The sequence below is a fragment of the Rana temporaria genome, chromosome 4, assembly GCF_905171775.1.
Source record: "Rana temporaria chromosome 4, aRanTem1.1, whole genome shotgun sequence".
Taxonomy (NCBI): Eukaryota; Metazoa; Chordata; class Amphibia; order Anura; family Ranidae; genus Rana; species Rana temporaria.
In genome coordinates, this window is record NC_053492.1 from 115,806,840 (window position 1) to 115,831,650 (window position 24,811).

Here is a 24,811-nt window from a genome sequence, read left to right on the forward strand (position 1 = left end):
AATTAAGGGGTGGGCAACAGTCCCAACATAAACAAAAACTGGGGACTGCCTGCAGCTCAAGAGCCACCTGAAAGACCAACACCTGAATCTGACAGTGGATGAGGATGAACCTCTCCGACTGGTGATGGCAAAGTGGCAAGGTTGGAGAAGAAGGATAGGGACCAAAAATAACTAGTGAGGAAGGAGAACACCAAACCATAGACCACAGCACAAAGCTGCTGAACCTGATCCAACCAGAATGGTGGAACAAATAACAATTTCCCTACAGGGAAAAAACTCACAGCCTGAAACTTTGTCAACAAGGTGAGCTCGCTTGTAATGCCACGTACACACAGTCGGAATTTCCGATGGAAAAAGTCAGACAGAATTTTTTCATTGGATATTCCGACCGTGTGTATGCCCCATCGGAAATTCAGACGGACTTAGAAAGAGAACATGTTCTCTTTTTTTCCGAAGAAAACAAAAATTCTATCGTAAATGTCTGTATGGAATTCCGACAAAGAAAAAAATACGCATGCTCAGAAACAATTCGACGCATGCTCGGAAGCATTGAACTTCATTTTTCTAGGCTCATCGTAGTGTTGTACGTCACTGTGTTTTTGACTGTCGGAATTTGATGTGTCTTTATGTATGCAAGACAACTTCCGTCCGTCAGAAAAACGAATTCCGAATTCCGTCAGAAAAACATGTCAGAGTTTATTCCAACGGAAAAACTGGTCGTGTGTACGCGGCATTAGAACCAGTATCGGACAATGGAATCTATAATTGTCCTGGTAGAAGGAAGACTGGAGCCTGTAGAACCTACAAGTCCTGAAAAGTACAGAGTGAGATCTAGGACCTAGGACAGCTCCTAAGGCTAGGCTGGCACAGGAGCTGGAACAAGAAGTTTTTAGATCCAGGAGACCCCCAATAGGACAAAGGTAGGTCTGCTATAGGCATAGGAATGTGAGGAGCTGAAGAGAGTGCTGATTGCGAAGGTTCAGTCTGTAATCCTGAGAAGGCATTCTCTGCATCTAAATGCTTAAAGGGAAAACTACCCAAGAGCTCACTAGAATTACTAAACGTCCCCCAAATTAGTCAAGTTTTAGGGCACCTAAATGCTAATGAAGGTTTGCCTGAGGGTTTAGCTGACTTTTCTACTGACCGTGTGAGAAGCAAAGGAACCAGGCTTAGAAGACCAGAGCAAACCTACTCCAAGAGTAGGTAAAGGAAAGGAAGGGGACCTTTCTCTAGAAGACCAGAGTGAACCTACTCCAAGAGTAGGTAAAGGAAAGGAAGGGGACCTTTCTCTAGATTGAACCAGGCTTAGAAGTACAGAGAGAACCTACTCAAGAGTAGGTAAGAGAAAGGAAGGGGACCCTTCTCTAGATTGAACCAGGCTTAGAAGTACAGAGAGAACCTACTCCAAGAGTAGGTAAAGGAAAGGAAGGGGACCTTTCTCTAGATTGAACCAGGCTTAGAAGACCAGAGCGAACCTACTCCAAGAGTAGGTAAAGGAAAGGAAGGGGACCTTTCTCTAGAAGACCAGAGTGAACCTACTCCAAGAGTAGGTAAAGGAAAGGAAGGGGACCTTTCTCTAGATTGAACCAGGCTTAAAAGTACAGAGCGAACCTAGTCCAAGAGTAAAGGAAAGGAAGGGGACCTTTCTCTAGACTGAACCAGGCTTAGAAGTACAGAGAGAACCTACACCAAGAGTAGGTAAAGGAAAGGAAGGGGACCTTTCTCTAGAAGACCAGAGTGAACCTACTCCAAGAGTAGGTAAAGGAAAGGAAGGGGACCTTTCTCTAGAAGACCAGAGTGAACCTACTCCAAGAGTAGGTAAAGGAAAGGAAGGGGACCTTTCTCTAGAAGACCAGAGTGAACCTACTCCAAGAGTAGGTAAAGGAAAGGAAGGGGACCTTTCTCTAGATTAAACCAGGCTTAGAAGACCAGAGCGAACCTACTCCAAGAGTAGGTAAACGGACCGATGGATTTTTTCATCAGATATCCGATGAAGCTGTCTTTCATCAGTCTTGCCTACACACCATCAGTTAAAAAAACGATCACATCCAACGCAATGACGTAAAACACAAAGACGTGCAGAGAAAAATGAAGTTCAATGCTTCCAAGCATGCGTAGATTTGATTCTGAGCATGCGTGGATTTTTGACCGATGGATTTCCCCACAGACGATCGTTTTTTTCTATCCGTTTTTTAACCATCAGAAAATTTTAAAACAGGTTATATTTTTTTTCACCGATTGGAAAAAATGGATGGGGCCCACACACGATCGGTTCGTCCGATGAAATCAGTCCGTTTTCATCAGACAAACCGATCGTGTGTACAGGGCATAAAAGTGAATGTGGTATTCGTTTGGTGAAGTCCATTGTTAACCACTTTCTCTCCTCAGGCCATTTATAAGCCGGTGATTCCCTACAATGTAAAAGTGATCCGAGCAGCAGTAGAGTGGCTGGATCACTTTTACAGATGGTGGAATAGGCTCCCCCCCCCCACTCCCGCCAGGCCGCCACCACATTTACCAAGTTCTCACGTCCAATCAGGGAGTCCTGTAAGAATGCGACTGGCGGAATCTGCTTCCTGAGACACAGTGAGAGGAACTGATGTTGTTTCCCCCCCCCCCCCCCCTTCCGGGTGAAAAACCGGGAGGGGGGGGAGGCAATCTCAGACCCCCACCCAGAGCAATCTGGACCAAGACATGGAAGATGGTTCAGAGGCCTTTAATAGGCCAAATAGGGGGGGGGAGGGAGGGGGGAGGGGATGGGAAGGAGGGAGGGATGGGTTGGAGGGGATGGGCCGGAGGGAGGGAGGGGGGGAGGGGATGGGCCGGAGGGAGGGAGGGGGGAGGGGGGAAGGGGGGGGAGGGATGGAGGGGGGGGGGAGATGCCCTGTCTCACCTGGACAATTAGATGTGAGCGTGAACCATAGAAAGGAAAAATGTAGATCTAGATCGAGGAATAAAAAACAAAAAAACGAGGATGCCAGTAATTAAATGCCTATCATACAATGTTAAGGGACTAAATAGCCCATACAAGAGACATAAGGTGTTGAAGGAACTAAAATATTATAAGGCAGATATCGCATTCCTACAAGAGACCCATCTGACAATAGGATCAAACGTTAGGATGCACTCGCCAGACTTTCCCACTTGGTATTATGGAGATACCATCTCCAAGAGGGCTAGAGGGGTCGCAATTGGGGTAGCCAAGGGTACAAGGTTTGTGCTTACAGAGAGACTAACTGACCCAGAAGGGAGATTCCTCTTTTTGAGAGGAAAACTTGAGGAGGAAGACTATACCCTTGTAAACGTATATGCACCTAACACCTCCCCAATGAAATACATTGTGGGAATTTTGGGGAAATTAAAAGATTTCAGTAGGGGAAAGATAATACTAGGAGGAGACTTAAACTTCTGTATGGATCCGAAAGTGGATAAATCACACCGGACATTAGAAACTCAGGACACACAATTAAGAAAGGCTAAAGCTAGCTTACACAGAAGTCAGCTAGTAGATACATGGAGGATTTTCAATCCTAGTCAACGTGATTATACTTTTTACTCCCAGGTGCATGGTAGCTACTCTCGGATCGACCACATCTTCATTGATCATAGAATGCTGGAGGGTGTGGTCGAGACGAGAATAGAGCCCATGACGATCTCTGACCACGCGCCCATTAGTATTTCTATAAAAATTTCGGGCAATCAAAGGCCCAACCAAAGCTGGAGATTAAATGAGGAACTACTGATTGAGGAGAGAAGCGTAACAAGGGTCAAAAAAGAACTAGAAGAATATTTTAAGATCAATGAAACGGAGGAAATCTCGGCAGCTACCCTATGGGATGCCCATAAGGCAGTAATAAGAGGGGTCCTGATCTCCGAAGGAGCAAGGAGAAAAAAGGAAGCGATTAGCAAAAAAGTAAAATTAATGGACGAGATTTTCAGCCTAGAACAAATACACAAAAAAGATAGTAAGCAACGAGATGTATACCTAACCCTTGTTAACAAACGAAATAAACTTAAAGATCTCATGGACCAGGATACAAGAAAAGAATTCAACTTAATAGCAGGGGAAAGGTATAGGTGGGGAAATAAAACAAGCAAACATCTGGCTCGGTTGGTGAAAAAAAAAAAATCAAGGAATTACATTGACAAAATCAAAAATGATAAAGGAGAGGTTGCCCATACAACAAAAGAAATCGCCAAAACATTTAGACTATACTATGAAAAATTATACTCAGTTGAACAAAAAATTTGGCAGATAGGAGAGAAAGAAAATAAGATCACAACCTTTTTAAAAGAAGCAAGACTCCCAAAAATTAGTCAATTCGACGCAGAGGGGATGGACAGGCCAATCACGGAGAATGAAATTAAGTTAGCATTAACAAACTCAGCCTCAGGTAAAAGCCCAGGCCCAGATGGCTTTACAGTAATGTACTACAAAAAATGTAAAGAGATACTACTACCAAGGTTATGTAAGTACTTCAACGGCCTTGGGAAGGGGTACAAATTAAGTAAGGAGGCCTCAGAAGCAATTATCACATTAGCATGGTCATCCCGAAGGAAGGCAAAGACCTGAAAGGATGCTCGGGGTACCGGCCAATATCCTTGCTAAACACGGATATAAAACTGTTCGCAAAGATTTTGGCCGGGAGAGTTAAGCAGGAAATGAATAAATCGGTGCATCCAGACCAGACGGGGTTCATCCAGGGGCGAGAGGGGAGAGACAATGGCGTCAGAACACTTTTGATTATCAGGAAAATGAGGACAATGGGGTCCCCAGGTCTACTCATGTCAATAGACGCAGAAAAAGCGTTCGACAGGGTTGACTGGGGACTCATGCTCTCTACTTTAAAGGAAATGGGGTTTGGCCGGGGGATGATGAATTGGGTGGCTGCCCTATATCAGTCCCCTATGGCCAAAATTAAAATAAACGGCAGCTTCTCGCAAACATTCCAAATGAAAAATGGAACACGGCAGGGGTGTCCATTGTCACCACTGCTGTTTGTGTTGTCAATGGAACCTCTGCTAGCCAAGATCCGTAATAGCCAAAAAATAAAAGGGATCAAAATAGGGGAGGAGGAACATAAACTTGCAGCGTTTGCAGACGACGTCCTCTTCTATTTAACTGAACCCAAAACATCAATTCCAAACCTATTAAGCCTTTGCTATGAATACGGAGAAATTTCAAATTTTAAATTAAATATTACCAAAACGAAGATCATGAGCATAAATGTTAGTAAGATAGAAGAAAAATCCCTGAAAAAAAAACATCGTTTCGACTGGGTCAGTGAACTTAAATACCTTGGGATTATGTTAGCCAAATCAATTAAAAAAATGTACGAGATAAATTTTATCCCATTGCTAAACGAAATTAAGAAAGAGACAAAAAGGGTGGAAAATAGAGCAATATCATGGATAGGACGAATCAACTATTGCAAAATGGTCATCATGCCAAAGGTCCTATATAAATTCCAGATGATCCCCATAGCCCTCCCGAGAACTCTACTCTCAGCCCTTAATAAATTAATTATGAACTTTATATGGAAGAACAAGAAACACAGGATATCTTCTCAAACATTAATGCAACCAAAAAAAAAGGGAGGACTCGCCGTTCCGGACGTTAAGAGATACTACGATGCGGTTATTTTGACAAGGGTGGTGGAGTGGGCCAGACTCAATAAAGAAAAAAGATGGGTAAGTTTAGAAAATGAATTATCACAGGCTAGGCTAGATAAGATAATTTGGAACCCCCCCAAATTTAGGACACTGGATATAAACCTACACGAGATAACAAAAAAGGCACTGAAAACATGGGATATAGTATATAAAAAAATTGAGAAAGAATATAACTCACCTCTCATAGCACTGAAAAACAACGATTTTTTTGCACCGGGTAAGACACAAGTGGGGGGGCATTGGATTAAAAAAGATACGGCACAATTAAGAGACATAATGAGTGAGGGTCACATTAGAACACTGCAGGAGTTAAATCTTAATAAAAATTTAATGGAAATCAATGAGTGGAGGTATCAGCAGCTTAATCATTTTATCCAAGGTCTCCCACACCCGTTGAGGTCAGGAGACCAGCTGTCAGACTTGGAAAAAATCTGTACCACGGAAAGATCCAAAGGTATTGTTTCAAAACTCTATAGGATCTTAATGAAGATGGAGGAGCCGGGTATACCCCCATTCATTGAAAAATGGGAAAGGGAATTGGGCACAAAGTGGGATAGGACTACAATAGAGAGAATGTTGATTCTGACCCACTCCTCCGCGGTGGATAGCCGCACGGCGGAAATGTGCTTTAAATGCTTTGCCGGTTGGTATATGACACCGGATAAATTAAAACAATTTAAAGAGGGGCAGACAGGGAACTGCTGGAGGGGGTGTAGCACACTAGGAAATATGGCACACCTTTGGTGGGGATGCCCTAAGATAAAAGAGTACTGGGAAAAAATATTGGGATGCGTTGAGGAGATCACAAAGAAAAAGATAAAGATGGACCCATGGGTTGTTTTATTTCATGGGGGAGAAGAAGGTATTAAAAGGTACAGGGAATCACTGATACCGCACCTCCTGAACGCCGCCAAGAGATTAATCCCTAGAAGGTGGCAAGATCCAGACCCCCCTCTGATTTGGGAATGGATCGACGCAGTCGAAGAAACATACAAAATGGAAGAACTGAAAGAGGGTTTAGAGGGCAATAATATTTTATCAAGCACAAAATGGGAAAACTGGAGGATCTTCAAGAAAACTTGGAGCTACGCAGAAAAGCTAAGGGAAGAATTTTAAACGCTCTCCTAGAAGAATATTAGAAAGATCTACAGGTCTGAAGAAATTGTCCAAGGTGAGACAGGGGAGGGGGGGGGGGAGGGGTAGAGGTAAGGGGGGGTAAAAATTTGAAATGGTCAACCTTTGGGTATTTTTATCTGCTCTTTCGCAAGAGGAGGTATATACGGGTTTCATATGGGTTTATTGTATATGCGCATGTTATAATAGCATATGTAAAAAAAAAAAAAAAAAAACAAAACAAAAAGGAAACAAATAAATAAATAAATAATATATTAATTAAAAAAAAAAAAAAAAAAAAAAAAAAAAAAAAAAGAGAAACCCTTATAAAGAAAAGCGACACTAATGATGCAAAACCAAAATAGAGATGCAATGGGCTGGTACGTAGAACATGAGCATATATCCGCACTCTATGAGGTAGAGTCTGAAGTGGAAATAAAAGAGAATAAAAAAAAAAAAAAAAAAAAAAAAAAAAAAAAAAAAAAAAAAAAAGAAACCGGAAGCGATGATGATTTTGTCACTTCCAGTTTCGGTTTCAAGTAAACAAGCCGTTATCAGCATGTGAAAGCATCTGATCAAACCGATCTCAGTTTGATCAGAAGCTTTGGAGTCCAGAGGAGAGATTTGGGCTCTAATAGACCCCAGATTTCTCTAAAATAAAAGGACCTGTCATGGACCATGATATCACAAGGGATGTTATTCATCACCTGTGACAGCAACAAAGTTGATCCAAACAAAAACAAATGAAAGGTACACTGTAAAATGTAAATAAAATAATAGAATAAAAAAACTCAAAGCACTCCTCACGCATGTAGGTCTCACACTCATATGTAAACGGTAATCGCACCAAACGTGAAGTATCGAGGTGATTATCAGCGCAAGAGCAATGATTCTAGCACCAGACCTCCCATGTAACTCCAAACTGGTAACCTGGTGTTGTCTACGGAGATTTTTAGGTACCGTAGTTTGGCGTTTTTAATGGAATTCCACGTAAGGACATGTTAGGTATCTATTTACTCAGAGTAACATCATCTCAGATTTTTACTTTTAGACGTTTTGTGCATTAAAATTCATTAACCATTTGGCCTCTGGAAGATTTACCCCCCTTCCTGACCAGGCCATTTTTTGTGCTACGGCACTGCGTTTCTTTGACTGACAATTGCACGGTCATGCGACACTGTACCCAAATAAAATGTATGTCCTTTTTTTCTCGCAAATAGAGCTTTCTTTTGATGGTATTTGGTCACCTCTGCAGTTTTTATATTTTGTGCTATGAACAAAAGTAGACCAACAATTTTGCAAATATATATACAGTACAGACCAAAAGTTTGGACACACCTTCTCATTCAAAGAGTTTTCTTTATTTTCATGACTATGACAATTGTAGATTCACACTGAAGGCATCAAAACTATGAATTAACACATGTGGAATTATACATAACAAAAAAGTGTGTAACAACTGAAAATATATTTCATATTCTAGGTTCTTCAAAGTCGCCACCTTTTGCTTTGATTACTGCTTTGCACACTCTTGGCATTCTCTTGATGAGCTTCAAGAGGTAGTCACCTGACGCAGCACCCCATCACTCTCCTTCTTTGTCAAATAGCCCTTACACAGCCTGGAGGTGTGTTTGGGGTCATTGTCCTGTTGAAAAATAAATGATGGTCCAACTAAACGCAAACCGGATGGAATAGCATGCCGCTGCAAGATGCTGTGGTAGCCATGCTGGTTCAGTAAGCCTTCAATTTTGATTAAATCCCCAACAGTGTCACCAGCAAAGCACCCCCACACCATCACACCTCCTCCTCCATGATTCACGTTGGGAACCAGGCATGTAGAGTCCATCCGTTCACCTTTTCTGCGTCGCACAAAGACACGGGGGTTGGAACCAAAGATCTCAAGTTTGGACTCATCAGACCAAAGCACAGATTTCCACTGGTCTAATGTCCATTCCTTGTGTTCTTTAGCCCAAACAAGTCTCTTCTGCTTGTTGCCTTTCTTTAGCAGTGGTTTCCTAGCAGATATTCTACCATGAAGGCCTGATTCACACAGTCTCCTCTTACCAGTTCTAGAGATGTGTCTGCTGCAAAAGGTGGCTACTTTGAAGAACCTAGAATATGAAATATATTTTCAGTTGTTTCACACTTTTTTGTTATGTATAATTCCACATTTGTTAATTCATAGTTTTGATGCCTTCAGTGTGAATCTACAATTTTCATAGTCATGAAAATAACGAAATCTCTTTGAATGAGAAGGTGTGTCCAAACTTTTGGTCTGTACTGTATGTTGGCAGTACGTGTATGTTGGCAGTACATGTAATACATGTGTGTTGGCAGTACCTGTAGTTTGTGTGTGTTGGTTGTACGTGTGTGTTTGCAGTACGTGTAGTACATGTGTGTTGGCAGTACATGCAGTTCATGTCTGCTGGCAGCGCGTGTACATGCATTCAGTACATGCATTTCACAGACCAATCCCTTTATTTCTGATGGGCTCCTAATGTATGACAAGGCACTAAGCAATCCCCCTAATTCCTCAACACACCACAATGAATAGATGCAACTGCATATGCGGACAAAAAGTAAAGCCTGGTACACATGACGAGAATATAGGATGAATGATTGTCTGTTTTGTTTTGCATGCTAGTCTCATATCGAAAACCAATGAATTACTAAAGTTAGGACAGAATACAACTTCAGAAGCAATGCAATGTGATGTATTGTACTGCAATGTATCCTTTTGTTTCCGAACATGTGTGGTCTTGTTTTTTTTGTACAAATATTATACTAATTACACAAAAATCATTTGTTCTATTATGTTAAAGGGGTTGTAAAGGTTTGTTTTTTTATTTTCTAAATAGGTTCCTTTAAGCTAGTGCATTGTTGGTTCACTTACCTTTTCCTTCAATTTACCTTCTAAATGTTTTTTTTCTTTGAATTTCTCACTTTCTGTTTCTCCTCAGTAAGCTTGCCCCCATCATCCAAGCCGTTCTGGCTGGGGGTTAGTCAGGAAGTGAGAAATTCAGACAAAAAATAAACATTTAAAAAGGGAAATCAAAGGAAAAGGTAGGTGAACCAACAATGCACTAGCTTAACCACTTGCTTACTGGGCACATATACCCCCCTCCTGCCCAGGTGAAATTTCAGCTTCCGGCACTGCGTCGCTTTAACTGACTATTGCGCGGTCGTGCGACGTGGCTCCCAAACAAAATTGACGTCCTTTTTTCCCCACAAATAGAGCTTTCTTTTGGTGGTATTTGATCACCTCTGCGGTTTTTATTTTTTGCGCTATAAACAAAAAAAAGCAACAATTTTGAAAAAAAAAACAATATTTTTTACTTGTTGCTATAATAAATAGCCCAATTTTTTTTTCTCAGTTTAGGACGATACGTATTCTTCTACATATGGTAAAAAAAAAAAAAAAAAAAATCGCAATAAGCGCTTACAAAATATGGGACAGAATTATTATTATTATTATTTTTTATTTTATTTTTTACTAGTAATGGCGGCGATCTGCAATTTTTTTTATTGGGACTGCGACATTATGGCGGACACATCGGACACTTTTGACACATTTTTGGCGCCATTCACATTTATACAGCGATCAGTGCGATAAATATGCACTAATTACTGTATTAATGTGACTGGCATTCAAGGGGTTAACACTAGGGGGTGAGGAAGGGGTTAAATGTGTGCCTGTATTGTGTTCTCACTGTGTGTGGAGGGGGGGTGACTGGGGGAGGTGACCGATCTATGTCCCTATGTACAAGGGACACAGATCGGTCTCCTCTCTCCCCTGACAGGACGTGGAGCTCTGTGTTTACACACAGAGCTCCACGTCCCTGCTCTGTCATTACCGATCGCGGGTACCTGGCGGACATCGCGACCGCCAGGCACGCGCATCGGCATCTCGGGGACGCGCCGGGCCCCCCAGTGGCCGGAGGAATCCAGGACGTCAATTGACGTCCTGTTGGATATTCAGAGCCACCGTGAAGCCGTCATTTGACGATGGCCCGGGGCTCAAGTGGTTAAAGGAACCTATTTAGAAAATAAAACACCTTTAAGAAAAAAAAATTGTGCTTGTCCCTTTTGAATTATTTTGCATGAACTGTCGTGATTGGCTCTCGAAATCGGTGTACTAATGAATAGATTATTGGAGAACCGCTCTGAATGCGTGTTTTTTTCCCCATCTGATTGTCTCATCGTGTGTACAAGGCATTAGTTAGACAATTTGTTCTGTGGAGATGCCAAAGAAAGCATGTCGGTGCACACAGAACAGTGCGGACTGCTCCTAAAAGATTTCAGTATGGTTGCACAGTTGTGCGCTGTGGTAACGCATGTTCCAGCATGTTATCGCAAAGAACGCTAATGTGTTGGTATACAGTGCCTTGAAAAAGTATTCGTACCCCTTGAAATTTTCCACATGTAGACAATGTTTTGTATACTATTGCAAACTTGTATGCCCCGAACCACGGTCAATTGAAGTTTCATAGATCCGTGCTTGAGAAGGTTCGAAAAGTACAGGAAGGTCATCTGCTGTTATGTGGGGATTTTAATATTGTTCCAGATGTCACTATGGATGTTTCTTCTGGTCCCAAGAGGATTTCTTCCCCTCTATCCACCTTTTTTAGAGAGAATGATCTTTTTGACATATGGAGGTGTTGTCATGCGGAGGAGAGGGACTATACGTTTCTCTCCTCGCGTCACAACACTTATTCCAGGATTGACATGTTCATTTCTGACAAATGGCTACTACAGAATGTTACTGACTCTCGCATCCACTCTATCACCTGGTCGGACCACGCACCAATCAGTATTAAAATAGCTAATAAGAATTCTAAACAGCACTCGTACCTGTGGCGTGTTAATAATTATCTACTCCAAAACCCTACTCACAAGGAATTTCTTAACCACTTCCCGCCCGGCCTATGGCCGATTTACGTCCGGGAAGTGGTTATGAAATCCTGACAGGACGTTCCAGAACGTCCTGCAGGATTTCATGCCGCGCGCGCCCGTGGGGGCGCGCATCGCGGCGATCGGTGATGCGGGGTGTCAGTCTGACACCCTGCATCTCCGATCTCGGTAAAGAGCCTCCGGCGGAGACTCTTTACCACGTGATCAGCCGTGTCCAACCACGGCTGATCACGATGTAAACAGGAAGAGCCGTTGATGGCTCTTCCTCCTCGCGTCTGACAAACGCGAGTAGAGGATAGCCGATCGGCGGCTCTCCTGACAGGGGGGGTTCGCGCTGATTGGTTATCAGCGCAGCCCACCCTCGGATCGCCACACTGGACCACCAGGGATGCCCACCCTGGACCACCAGGGTGGGCAAAAAAAAAAAAAACAGAAAAAAAAAAAGTTAAAAAAAAAAAAAAAAAAAAAAGCATAAAGAAAAAAGATGCCAGTCAGTGCCCACAAATGGGCACTGACTGGCAACAATCAGTGCTGCCACCCCAGTGTCCATCAGCGCCACCCCAGTGTCCATCAGCGCCACCCCAGTGTCCATCAGCGCCACCCCACAGTGCCCATCCATGCCCAGTGCCCACCTAGCAGTGCCCATCTGTGCCACCCATAAGTATACATCAGTGCCGCCCATGAGTGCCCATCTGTGCCGCCTATGTGTGCCCATCAGTGCCGCCTATGTGTGCCCATCAGTGCTGCCTATGTGTGCCCATCAGTGCCGCCTATGTGTGCCCATCAGTGCCGCCTGTGTGCCCATCAGTGCCGCCTATGTGTGCCCATCAGTGCCGCCTATGTGTGCCCATCAGTGTCGCATACCAGCGCCGCCAATCAGTGCCACCTCATCTGTGCCCGTCAGTACTACCTCATCGATGTCCATCAGTGCCATCTCATCGGTGCCCATTAGTGCCGCCATATCAGTGCCCGTAATTGAAAGAGAAAAACTTATTTACAAAAAAATTAACAGAAAAAAATAAAAACTTATTTTTTTTTCCAAATTTTCAGCCTTTTTTTAGTTGTTGCGCAAAAAAAAAAAATCGCAGAGGTGATCAAATACCACCAAAAGAAAGCTCTATTTGTGGGGGAAAAAGACGCCAATTTTGTTTGGGTACAGTGTAGCATGACCGCGCAATTGCCATTCAAAGTGCGACAGTGCTGAAAGCTGAAAATTGGCTTGGGCGGGAAGCTGCGCAAGTACCTGGTATGGAAGTGGTTAAACAAAAATTGACGGAATTTTTCTCCAACAACGTAGGTTCGGTGTCCGACCCGGCGGTACTGTGGAATGCCCACAAATCTTATATGCGAGGTTTCTTCATTCAACTCGGATCGCGAGTTAAGAAATTAAGAACTAAGAAACTCGATGAATTATCCAAAAAGATAGAGGCGGTTGATTTCAGAAATAAATCTACTCCGTCGCCTCACCTTCGGTCCCAACTATTTGAGCTGAGACACGAATTACGGTCCTTACTACTTGAATCCTATGAACTTAATTTGAGGAAACTTAAAGCAACCTCCTACACTGCTAATAATAAGTCAGGGAAGCTAATGGCTAGTCGCATCAGAGGTCTTAGACTTAAAACTAAAATCCCCTACCTTTATCACCCAACTTCTGGTGAAAAGCTCATCAATCCACAATCCATTGCCGATGCCTTTGGCATTTATTATGATAATTTGTATAACCTCAAATTGGATGCTAGCACCCATCAACCAACTAGTGAGGAGATTGGGTCTTTCCTCGATCAAATCACTTTACCTAAATTATCTGCTGAACATCTTGAGCAATTGAATGCCCCTATCACTATAAATGAAATCAGTAAAACCATTGATGGTCTGCCTTCCTCTAAGTCTCCGGGCCCTGATGGGTATACTGGGGAATATTTCAAGTTATTTAAGGATTTCGTTTCCCCTCACTTAACAACACTGTACAACCACTCGATTTCTACCTCCGCTTTTCCAAGAGAAATGTTGTCGGCCATTATAGTTACTCTACCCAAACCTGGTAAAGAACCCAACTCTCCTTCTAATTTTAGGCCAATCTCCTTACTTAACGTTGATTTGAAAATATATGCCAAGTTGATAGCCAGCAGATTAAATCAAATTCTCCCAGACCTAATCCACACTGACCAAGCGGGTTTTATGAGAGGCCGCCAGGCTTCAGATGCTACTAGGAGAATGGTGAATGTGATTCACAATGTGGGACTGATGGGAACGCCTTCTCTGCTTCTTTCTCTGGATGCAGAGAAGGCGTTCGACAGGGTTAATTGGGACTACTTGAACTTGACTCTTCGGAAATTTGGATTTGCTGGGCCTATCCTTGAAGCAATACTGGCTCTGTATACTACTCCTACAGCCAGAGTCTTTACCTCAGGTCTTTTATCTAAACCTTTTGATATTTCCAATGGAACTCGACAGGGGTGTCCACTTTCTCCCCTAATTTTCAACATGCTGATTGAACCCCTGGCAGAACATGTTAGAACTAATTCTAAAATTTCAGGAATTAATATTGGCAATCAAGTACATAAAATAAGCTTGTTTGCGGATGATGTCATCTTAATGATAACTAATCCATTCTCCTCCTTACCCGAAATCCAAAAGCTTCTATCCTGGTTTGGCGAGGTTTCATTTTACAAGGCTAATGCCTTGAAGTCACTCATCTTAGACATTGGAGTTGATGCTGTTAATAAAAATTTGTTGCAACATCAATTCCCCTATGTTTGGGCGGATTCCACCATCCCATATTTGGGTGTTCATCTCACAAGGACCACCGAAAAATTATATGAACACAACTACCTTGCCCTTAGAAGTAAACTACAAACTGACCTTCAGATTTTGAGCAAATTCAAATTTTCTTGGTGGGGTAGATTATCAGCCTTCAAAATGGTACATCTTCCACAAGTTTTATATTTTTTCAGGACTTTGCCCATTCCTGTTCCTGTTATGTTTTTTAAGTCCATGCAATCTCTCTTGTCTAAATTTGTCTGGAATGGGAAGAAATCCAGGTGTACTCATGATAGGTTAATTAAACATAGAATGAGCGGTGGAACTGGATATATTGATTTCCAGGACTATTATCATTCCTCCATCTTGTCCCAACTGAAGGAGTGGTTCTATCATACTCCTACTACTCAATGGGGGCTGATAGAGGCTAGTTACTGTACGTATGGTTCTACCAACCTCTGGTTGTTTGGTTCTCTATTGGGTGTTAAGACCCCAATACACGTACCTCCTAAGATGCTTGCATCCATACGAACTTGGCAAAAATTTATAAGCTCCACTGGTCTAGCAGGGCCCGGAGTCGAAGTTAGAATTCCCATCCAAACATTATACTTTGTTACTAACAGGATGCCGATTTCCTTTTGGAACCAGAAAGGTATTAGGTATCTGGACGACTTTTATTCGAATGGATACATCAAGACCTTTTCTTCTATCCAATCGGAATATGACCTCCCTCACACCAACGAGTTTCAATATACTCAATTAATGCATTGTCTATATAAACTTGGCAATATTTCCAAACAAGTTAATGCTTCAGCTTGGACCTATTTTTCTTCGCCAATACGACAAAATAAGGGCATTTCTTTATTTTATCAATTAATGCAACAAAAACGAGTTTTTAATAAATCTGCCTCCCATCTTCTTTGGGAAAAAGATCTTAAATGCTCTTTCACGAATGACCAATGGCGCTTGGCCTGTAAGGCCAATCAATCTGCCACTCGTTGCACCTCCTTGTGGGAGTTATTTATCAAAATCACTTTGCGTTGGTACCTTACTCCGGTAATAGTGTCTAAATTTGACCCCCAAACCCCTGCAGCTTGTTGGAGACGTTGCCCAACTTCAGTCAGAGGAGACATATTCCATATATTATGGAGTTGTCCAAAGCTCACAATCTATTGGGCAGGAGTCTTCAATATAATATCTGACCTGACTCAAACACGAGTGGCTCCTGATCCAGCATTGGCTATTTTATCATTAGGAATAGACAGGTTTTCATTTAATCTTCGTAGAACGATAACCCATCTACTCTTGGCAGCTAGATTGTCGATTACAAGAAAGTGGAAAGATCCTGATCCGCCTTCCCCTGATGACGCTATTGACCTCTTGGATTTACATAATTCCTATGAAAGGATTTTAGCGTCATCCTTGGGCTCTCTTCATAAATACTCAATCCAATGGGACCTCTGGAACGTCTGGTTCAAAAACAGGACATAATTCTGTTTACCTTATTTCCTCCGACACGTTGTTTACTATTCAGATAGGAAATATGAGAGGAGATAGCTCTCGAACACTATGATTTCCATATGGGGTGTTCGGGAAAGCTAGTTCCTTTATTTTATTTGTTTGCTAATGTATTTCTTTCTTTTTCCTTTGATATTGTGATTTGATCTCTTATTGACTTGATACTATTGAGAAAATATTCTACAGAAAATACTCTACAATTTTTCTTATGATGATTGGTAGTATTATATTGCTTAGCCAACACATATCTGTATGTTAGATAATGAGTATTACTTTGTCTCCTACTGTTACGATGCATTGTGTACTATATGCTATTGTAATGCATTATTTTGTTTGATTGAAAAATATCAATAAAAAACTATTGAAATAAAAAAAGAAATTTTCCACATGTTACAACCAAAAACGTAAATGTATTTAATTGGGATTTTATGTGATAGACCAACACAAAGTGGCTCATAATTGGGAAGTGGAAGAAAAATTATAGTTTTACAAATAAATATGTGAAAAGTGTGGTGTGCATTTGTATTCAGCTCCCCTGAGTCAATACTTTGTAGAACCTCCTTTCACTGCAATTACAGCTACAAGTCTTTTTGGGGATGTCTCTACCAGCTTTGCAAATCTAGAGTGAGAGATTTTTGCCAATATGCCCAGAGAGTGTCTGTGAAGAGCAATTTTCAAGTCTTGCCACATATTTTCAATTTGGTTTAGGTCTGGACTTTGACTGGGCCATTCTAACACATGAACATGCTTTGATCTAAACCATTCCATTGTAGCTCTGGCTGTAGGTTTAGGGTCGCTGTCCTGCTGGAAGGTGAACCAGTCTCAAGTCCTTTGCAAACTCTACTAGGTTTTCTTCTAAAGGCTTGTACACACGATAGGTTAAACCGATGAAAACGGTCTGAAGGACCGTTTTCATAGGTCCAAACCGATCGTGTGTGGGCCCCATAGGTTGTTTAACCTTAGGTTAAAAAAATGGCAACTTGCTTTAAAATTTAACCTATGGATGGTAACCGATAGGTCAAAACCGATCGTTAGTATGCAAAACCATCGGTTAAAAACCTGTGCATCCTCAGAATCAAGTCGACGCATGCTTGGAAGCATTGAACTTCATTTTTTTCAGCACGTCGTCGTGTTTTACGTCACCGCGTTCTGACACGATCGTTTTTTTAACCTATGATGTGTACGCATGACGGACCATCAGTCAGCTTCATAGGTTAACCTAGGACAACTGTCCTTCAGACCGTTTTCATCGGATGGACTGATCGTGTGTACGAGGCTTAAGATTGCCCTGTATTTGGCTTCATCCATCTCCCCATCAACTCTGACCAGCTTCCCTGTCCCTTCTCAAGAAAAGCATCCACACAACATGATGTTGCCACCACCATGTTTCACAGTGGGGATGGTGTGTTCAGAGTGATGTGCAGTGTTCGTTTTCCTACACACATAGTGTTTTGCTTTAAGGCCAAAATTTGAAATTTTGGTCTCATCTGACTAGAGCGCCTTCTTCCAGATGTTTGCTGTGTCCCCCACATGGCTTCTCACAAACTGCAAACGAGACTTCTTATGGCTTTCTTTCAACAATGGCTTTCTTCTTACCACTCTTCCATAAAGGCCAGATTTGTAGAGTGCATGACTAAAGCCTTGTACATACGATCAGATTTTCGACGGGAATGTGTGATGACAGACTGTTGGCCTAAAGTCCGACCATTTGTACGCTCCATCAGACTATTGTTGTCCAACTTTCCGCTGACAAACGTTGGATGGCAGGCTAATACATTTTCCGCAGACAATGGCCTGTTGTCAGATTTTCCTATCGTGTGTACACAAGTCCGTCACACAAAAGTCCAAAGTACAAACATGCATGCTCAGAAATCAATGCTCACCAAACACAACATTAGCAGAAGGTGCAGAAAGAGTGGCGATCAAGAGCTGAAATTTCATGTAGTACGTCACTACGTTTGTGTTTGTTGGCTGATAATTGTGTGCCATTTGTATGCATGACAAGTTTATGGCCAACGCCCTTCGGACAAAAATCTGCAGAAAATCCGATCGTGTGATTTCAATGGGCAGGGGCACTTTAGGAGCGGTAAATACACTGCTCCTAAAGCACCTCAAAGGAGCTGCTTGTAGGACTTTTTTTTATGTCCTGCCAGCGCAACTGTCCAGTTTGAAAGCACTCAGGCTTTCACATTGGAGTGAAAGCAGAGGCGCTTTACAGGCACTATTTTTAGCGCTATGGCGCCTGTAAAGCGCCTCAGTGTGAAAGGGGTCTGAAGCGGTATACACACCATTAGATTTTCTTCAGATTTACCAAAACCATAAGAGGTCAAATCTTAAGAGTTTCAATAGCCCTTGCACTACATGGTTTTGGTAAATGTTAAGACAAAAATCTGCAGAAAATCTAATAGTGTGTATGGGGTCTAATAGTTGTCCTGTGGACAGATTTTCCCACCTGCAGCTCCTCCAGAGTTACCATGGGCCTCTTGTCTGCTTCTCTGATTAATGCTCTCCTGTCCGTTTAGGTGGACAGCCATGTCTTGGTAGGTTTGCAGTTGTGCTATACTCTTTCCATTTTCAGATGATGGATTGTTGAATAGTTCTCCGTGAGATGTTCAAAGCTTGGGATTTTTTTTTTATAACCCTGCTTTAAAATTCTCCACAACTTTATCCCTGACCTGTCTGGTGTGTTCCTTGGCCTTCATGATGCTGTTTTTTTACCAATGCCCTGTACACACGATCGGTTCATCCGATGAAAACGGTCTGATGGATTTTTTCATCAGATATCCGATGAAGCTGACTTTCATCAGTCTTGCCTACACACCATCAGTTAAAAATCCGATTGTGTCCAACGCGGTGACGTAAAACACAACAACGTGCAAAGAAAAATGAAGTTTAATGCTTCCGAGCATGCGTCGACTTGATTATGAGCATGCGTGGATTTTAGTTAGGGGTATCAGAGTAAAGGGGGCGGAATACAAATGCACGCCACACTTTTCACATATTTGTTTGTAAAAGATTTGGAAAACTATTTATTATTTTCCTTCCACTTCACAAGTATGTGCCACTTTGTGTTGGTCTATCACATAAAAAAACCAATAAAATACATTTACGCTTTTGACAAAATGTCAAGGGGTATGAATACTTTTTCAAGGCACTGGATAAAGGTTGCCATTTATTGTGGATGACACCATATAATACATATTCAGTAAGAAAAACACATACGCTACAGCACAGCACAGCACACGGTAATACAGTGCACTGCATAGATGTTGAGGGCATGTTTTTTTAATGCATACAGGAGTGTTGAGAGCTCATTCAAAATGACTAGACAACAATGATGATTAGTGTCAGGATTGGTGTGACAAATGATCAGTAGCAGAATTGGCATGACAGATGATTGCTCGTCAGAATTGGCGTGACAGATTATCGGTGTTAGGATTAGTATGACAGATGATCAGTTTCAGGATTGGTGTGACAGATGATCACTTGTCAGAATTGGTGAAACAGATGACTGGTGTCAGGATTGGTATGACAGATAAGTGTCAGAATTAGTGTGATAGGTGATCAGTGACAGGAAAGGAGTGACAAATAATCAGTGAGGGAAAGGGTATATTAAATAATCAGTGACAGGAAATTTATGACAATTGATCAGATTCAGGAAAGGTGTTCAGTGATAAATAAAGGTGTCAATATGATTGGTATCAGGAAAAGATGACACATGGTTAGTGACAGGAAAGAAATGACAGGTGATTGGTGACAGTGGAGCTGACAGATAACAAATGATCGATGACAGGGTGGTATGATGGATGATCAGTGTCATAGTTAGTATGAAAGATGATTGCTGTTGGGATTGGTATGGTAGACTGTCAGGGTTGGCATGACAGATGATCAGTGTCAGGACTGGTATGACAGGCGATCTTTGTCAGGGTTGGTATGATGGATGATCAATTTGAGGATTGGTAAAACAGATGATCAGTGTCAGGGATGTTATGACAGATGATCAGTGTCAGGGTTGGTATGGCAGATGATCAGGGTTGGTATGGCAGATGATCAGTGTCAGGGTTGGTATGGCAGATGATCAGTTTCAGGGTTGGTATGGCAGATGATCAGTGTCAGGGTTGGTATGGCAGATGATCAGTGTCAGGGTTGGTATGGCAGATGATCAGTGTCAGGGTTGGTATGGCAGATGATCAGTGTCAGGGATGTTATGGCAGATGATCAGTGTCAGGGATGTTATGGCAGATGATCAGTGTCAGGACTGGTATGACAGGCGATCTTTGTCAGGGTTGGTATGATGGATGATCAATTTGAGGATTGGTAAAACAGATGATCAGTGTCAGGGATGGTATGACAGATGATCAGGGTCAGGGATGTTATGACAGATGATCAGTGTCAGGGATGTTATGACAGATGATCAGTGTCAGGGTTGGTATGGCAGATGATCAATGTCAGGGTTGGTATGATGGATGATCAATTTGAGGATTGGTAAAACAGATGATCAGTTTCAGGGATGGTATGACAGATGATCAGTGTCAGGGTTGGTATGATAGATGATCATCTGTTTTACCAATCCTCAAATTGATCATCTATCATACCAACCCTGACACTGATCATCTGCCATACCATCCCTGACACTGATCATCTGCCATAACATCCCTGACACTGATCATCTGCCATACCATCCCTGACACTGATCATCTGTCATGACATCCCTGACACTGATCATCTGTTTTACCAATCCTCAAATTGATCAGTGTCAGGGATGTCATGACAGATGATCAGTGTCAGGGATGGTATGGCAGATGATCAGTGTCAGGGATGGTATGGCAGATGATCAGTGTCAGGGATGGTATGGCAGATGATCAGTGTCAGGGATGGTATGGCAGATGATCAGTGTCAGGGATGGTATGGCAGATGATCAGTGTCAGGGATGGTATGGCAGATGATCAGTGTCAGGGTTGGTATGGCAGATGATCAGTGTCAGGGTTGGTATGATGGATGATCAATTTGAGGATTGGTAAAACAGATGATCAGTGTCAGGGATGGTATGACAGATGATCAGTGTCAGGGTTGGTATGACAGATGATCAGTGTCAGGGTTGGTATGACAGATGATCAGTGTCAGGGTTGGTATGACAGATGATCAGTGTCAGGGTTGGTATGACAGATGATCAGTGTCAGGGTTGGTATGACAGATGATCAGTGTCAGGGTTGGTATGACAGATGATCAGTGTCAGGGTTGGTATGACAGATGATCAGTGTCAGGGTTGGTATGACAGATGATCAGTGTCAGGGTTGGTATGGCAGATGATCAGTGTCAGGGTTGGTATGACAGATGATCAGTGTCAGGGTTGGTATGACAGATGATCAGTGTCAGGGTTGGTATGACAGATGATCAGTGTCAGGGATGGTATGACAGATGATCAGTGTCAGGGTTGGTATGACAGATGATCAGTGTCAGGGTTGGTATGACAGATGATCAGTGTCAGGGTTGGTATGACAGATGATCAGTGTCAGGGTTGGTATGACAGATGATCAGTGTCAGGGATGGTATGACAGATGATCAGTGTCAGGGTTGGTATGACAGATGATCAGTGTCAGGGTTGGTATGACAGATGATCAGTGTCAGGGTTGGTATGACAGATGATCAGTGTCAGGGTTGGTATGACAGATGATCAGTGTCAGGCATGTTATGACAGATGATCAGTGTCAGGGTTGGTATGGCAGATGACTGGTGAAAAAAAAAGTAAAAAGAATAATTAGAACAAGGAAAAGGTGTTCAGTGACAAACAAAGGTGCCACATAATTCAGGAAAAGCATGACAGAGTATCAGAGTCAGGAAAGAAATGACAGGTGACAGCATGGGTGCGGTATGATCAGTGTCAGGACTGGTATGACAAATGATTGGTCTCAGGATTGATGTGATAAATGATCAGTGATTGGATAGGAGTGACAGATGATCAGTGAGGAAAAAGGTGTGATAAATAATCAGTGACAGGACAGATGATCAGATTCAGTGTTCAGTAATATAGCGGTGTGGTATGATTGGTATCAGGAAAGATGATTGGTGACAGCAAAGCTGTGACAGATAACCGATGTCAGGATTGATAAAATGAAAAAATAATCAGTGAGAGGAAAGTTCTGACAGATGATGTTTGGTAACAAAGGTAGCACATAATTCAGTGTCGGGATTGGTATGAGAGGTGACAGCAATGGTGGGAGAAGATCGGTGTGGAGGGCGGGCACTAGGTGTAGTTTTCTTCTTTCTTTTTGCACACAATGCTCATTCCTTTGAATAGGATGCCCTATGTGCAACACATACGCCTAAGAAGCTCATGCATCTTTTCAGTGGTGGTTTTTACAGCACATCGGCTAGCTGTGTTTGGGGGTCATTAATGACACAACTGTGATGTGTACTTTGTGTGTATTCCACTGAACACACAGGTGAGGAGATACAGTGGAGATGATAGGACTGGGATGAGGAGAATATGAAGGGGTGGGGGGGGATTTGTGAATGGAGAAAGATATGGGGGGGGGTGTGAATGGAGAATGAGATGATAGGGGGGGTTATGTGAATGGAGGATGAGATGATAGGGGGGGGTTGTGAATGGAGGATGAGATGATGGGGGGGGGGGTGTAAATGAAGGACGAGATGATAGGGGGGGTTGTGTGAATGGAGGACGAGATGATAGGGGGGGTTGTGTGAATGGAGGATGAGATGATAGGGGGGGTTGTGAATGGAGGATGAGATGATAGGGGGGGTTGTGAATGGAGGATGAGATGATGGGGGGGTGTAAATGAAGGATGAGATGATAGGGGGGGTTGTGAATGGAGTATGAGATGATGGGGGGGTTATGTGAATGGAGAATGAGATGATAGGGGGGTTATGTGAATGAAGGATGAGATGATAGGGGGGGGTTGTGAATGGAGGATGAGATGATGGGGGGGTGTAAATGAAGGATGAGATGATAGGGGGGGGTTGTGAATGGAGTATGAGATGATGGGGGGGTTATGTGAATGGAGAATGAGATGATAGGGGGGGTTATGTGAATGGAGGATGAGATGATAGGGGGGGTTGTGAATGGAGGATGAGATGATGGGGGTTATGTGAATGGAGGATGAGATGATGGGGGGTTGTGAATGGAGGATGAGGTGCTGGATGGGGGGGTTGTGAATAGAGGATGAGATGATGGGGGGGGGGTTGTGAATGGAGGATGAGGTGCTGGATGGGGGGGGGGGGTTGTGAATGGAGGATGAGATGCTGGATGGGGGGGGGGTTGTGAATGGAGGATGAGATGATGGGGGGGTTGTGAATGGAGGATGAGATGCTGGATGGGGGGGGGGGTTATGTGAATGGAGGATGAGATGCTGGATGGGGGGGGGGGTTGTGAATGGAGGATGAGATGATGGGGGGGTTGTGAATGGAGGATGAGATGCTGGATGGGGGGGGGGGGTTATGTGAATGGAGGATGAGGTGCTGGATGGGGGGGTTGTGAATAGAGGTTGAGATGATGGGGGGGGGTTGTGAATGGAGGATGAGGTGCTGGATGGGGGGGTTGTGAATAGAGGTTGAGATAATGGGGGGGGGTTGTGAATGGAGGATGAGGTGCTGGATGGGGGGGGGGGTTTGTGAATGGAGGATGAAATGCTGGATGGGGGGGGGTTGTGAATGGAGGATGAGATGCTGGATGGGGGGGGGGGGGGTATGTGAATGGAGGATGATAAGAAATGCTGGATGGGGGGGGGGGGGTTATGTGAATGGTGGATGAGATGCTGGATGGGGGGGGGGGGGGGTTATGTGAATGGAGGATGATAAGAAATGCTGGATGGGGGGGGGGGTTATGTGAATGGTGGATGAGATGCTGGATGGGGGGGGGGGTATGTGAATGGAGGATGAGGTGCTGGATGGGGGGGGGGTATGTGAATGGAGGATGATAGGAAATGCTGGTATCACACTCTCCTCAGTACAATCACATTGCTCTGTCCCGGGTTCTACCTCAGATGTGAGAAGCGGACCTGTATGGACCCATCCCCCACACTGCAGACAATACATGTGTGTGTCACACGTGTTCCTCTAACACAAACAAGACATCCCAAATCTCACCCGGTGCTGGTTCCGGTCTTTTCCAGCCGCCAGCCCGGAGTCTGCCATCCGCAGCCGAACCGAACCGGGCCGTTCCCAACCGGAACCGGAAAACAGCTGGTGGGACGTCACAGGAGAGGATCGCCAATAAAAAGCCGCAAGTCAATCATCGGAGCGATTGTCAGACGCAGAATCTAGTCTTCAGCGGCCAATCAGATGGGCGGGGGCGGGGGCGGGGCTATGTGCTCCATTCCTTTACTTATTCTTAGCGGGTATAGAGGGGAGCCAGGCGGGGCATGCAAGGTACCGGTGTTACCGGGCTGACCTGACATGGAAGCACAGAGCTCCGCATAGACGTTTATTTCATTGTCAGTTTATTCTGGCCAGTGAAATGAATGGTTTCCAATGGCATAGTTCACACCAGTGCAGGCAGTTCCAGAAAGAAAAAGTACAACATGCTGCATATTTCCTGGACTGTACTGGAATGCAGTAAGGCTCCATTCACGTCTATGCATGTTGCTTTTGAGCGTTTTTTGCTGTGCTTTCTGCATTTCTGTAACCGCAATTTTGCCACGATTTGCGTTTTGCCATTTGTGTGTTTCTTTTTTCTTTTCTTTTTTACATTCACTTTTTTTCGTGATTTTTTTTTTAGTTCAGCTGTCTGTGGGGAGGCCCGCTGACAGCTGATGACTCGTCAGTTGTTAAAGCGGGGGTTCACCCTATGAACGAAATTTTTTTTTTTTTATTGTAC

At 43.2% G+C, this 24,811-nt stretch overlaps 1 protein-coding gene across 1 annotated transcript in view; it reads right to left on the reverse strand.

Moving 5' to 3' along the window:
* The window catches only part of AMMECR1L (AMMECR1 like), a 54,573-nt gene extending 30,397 nt beyond the window's left edge, over positions 1–24,176 (reverse strand). The window contains exon 1 of the mRNA XM_040348859.1: positions 24,082–24,176. The gene's annotated coding sequence lies outside the window, so the exon portion shown is untranslated. The remainder of the gene's footprint in view (positions 1–24,081) is intronic.
* Between the last annotated feature and the right edge of the window lie 635 nt (positions 24,177–24,811).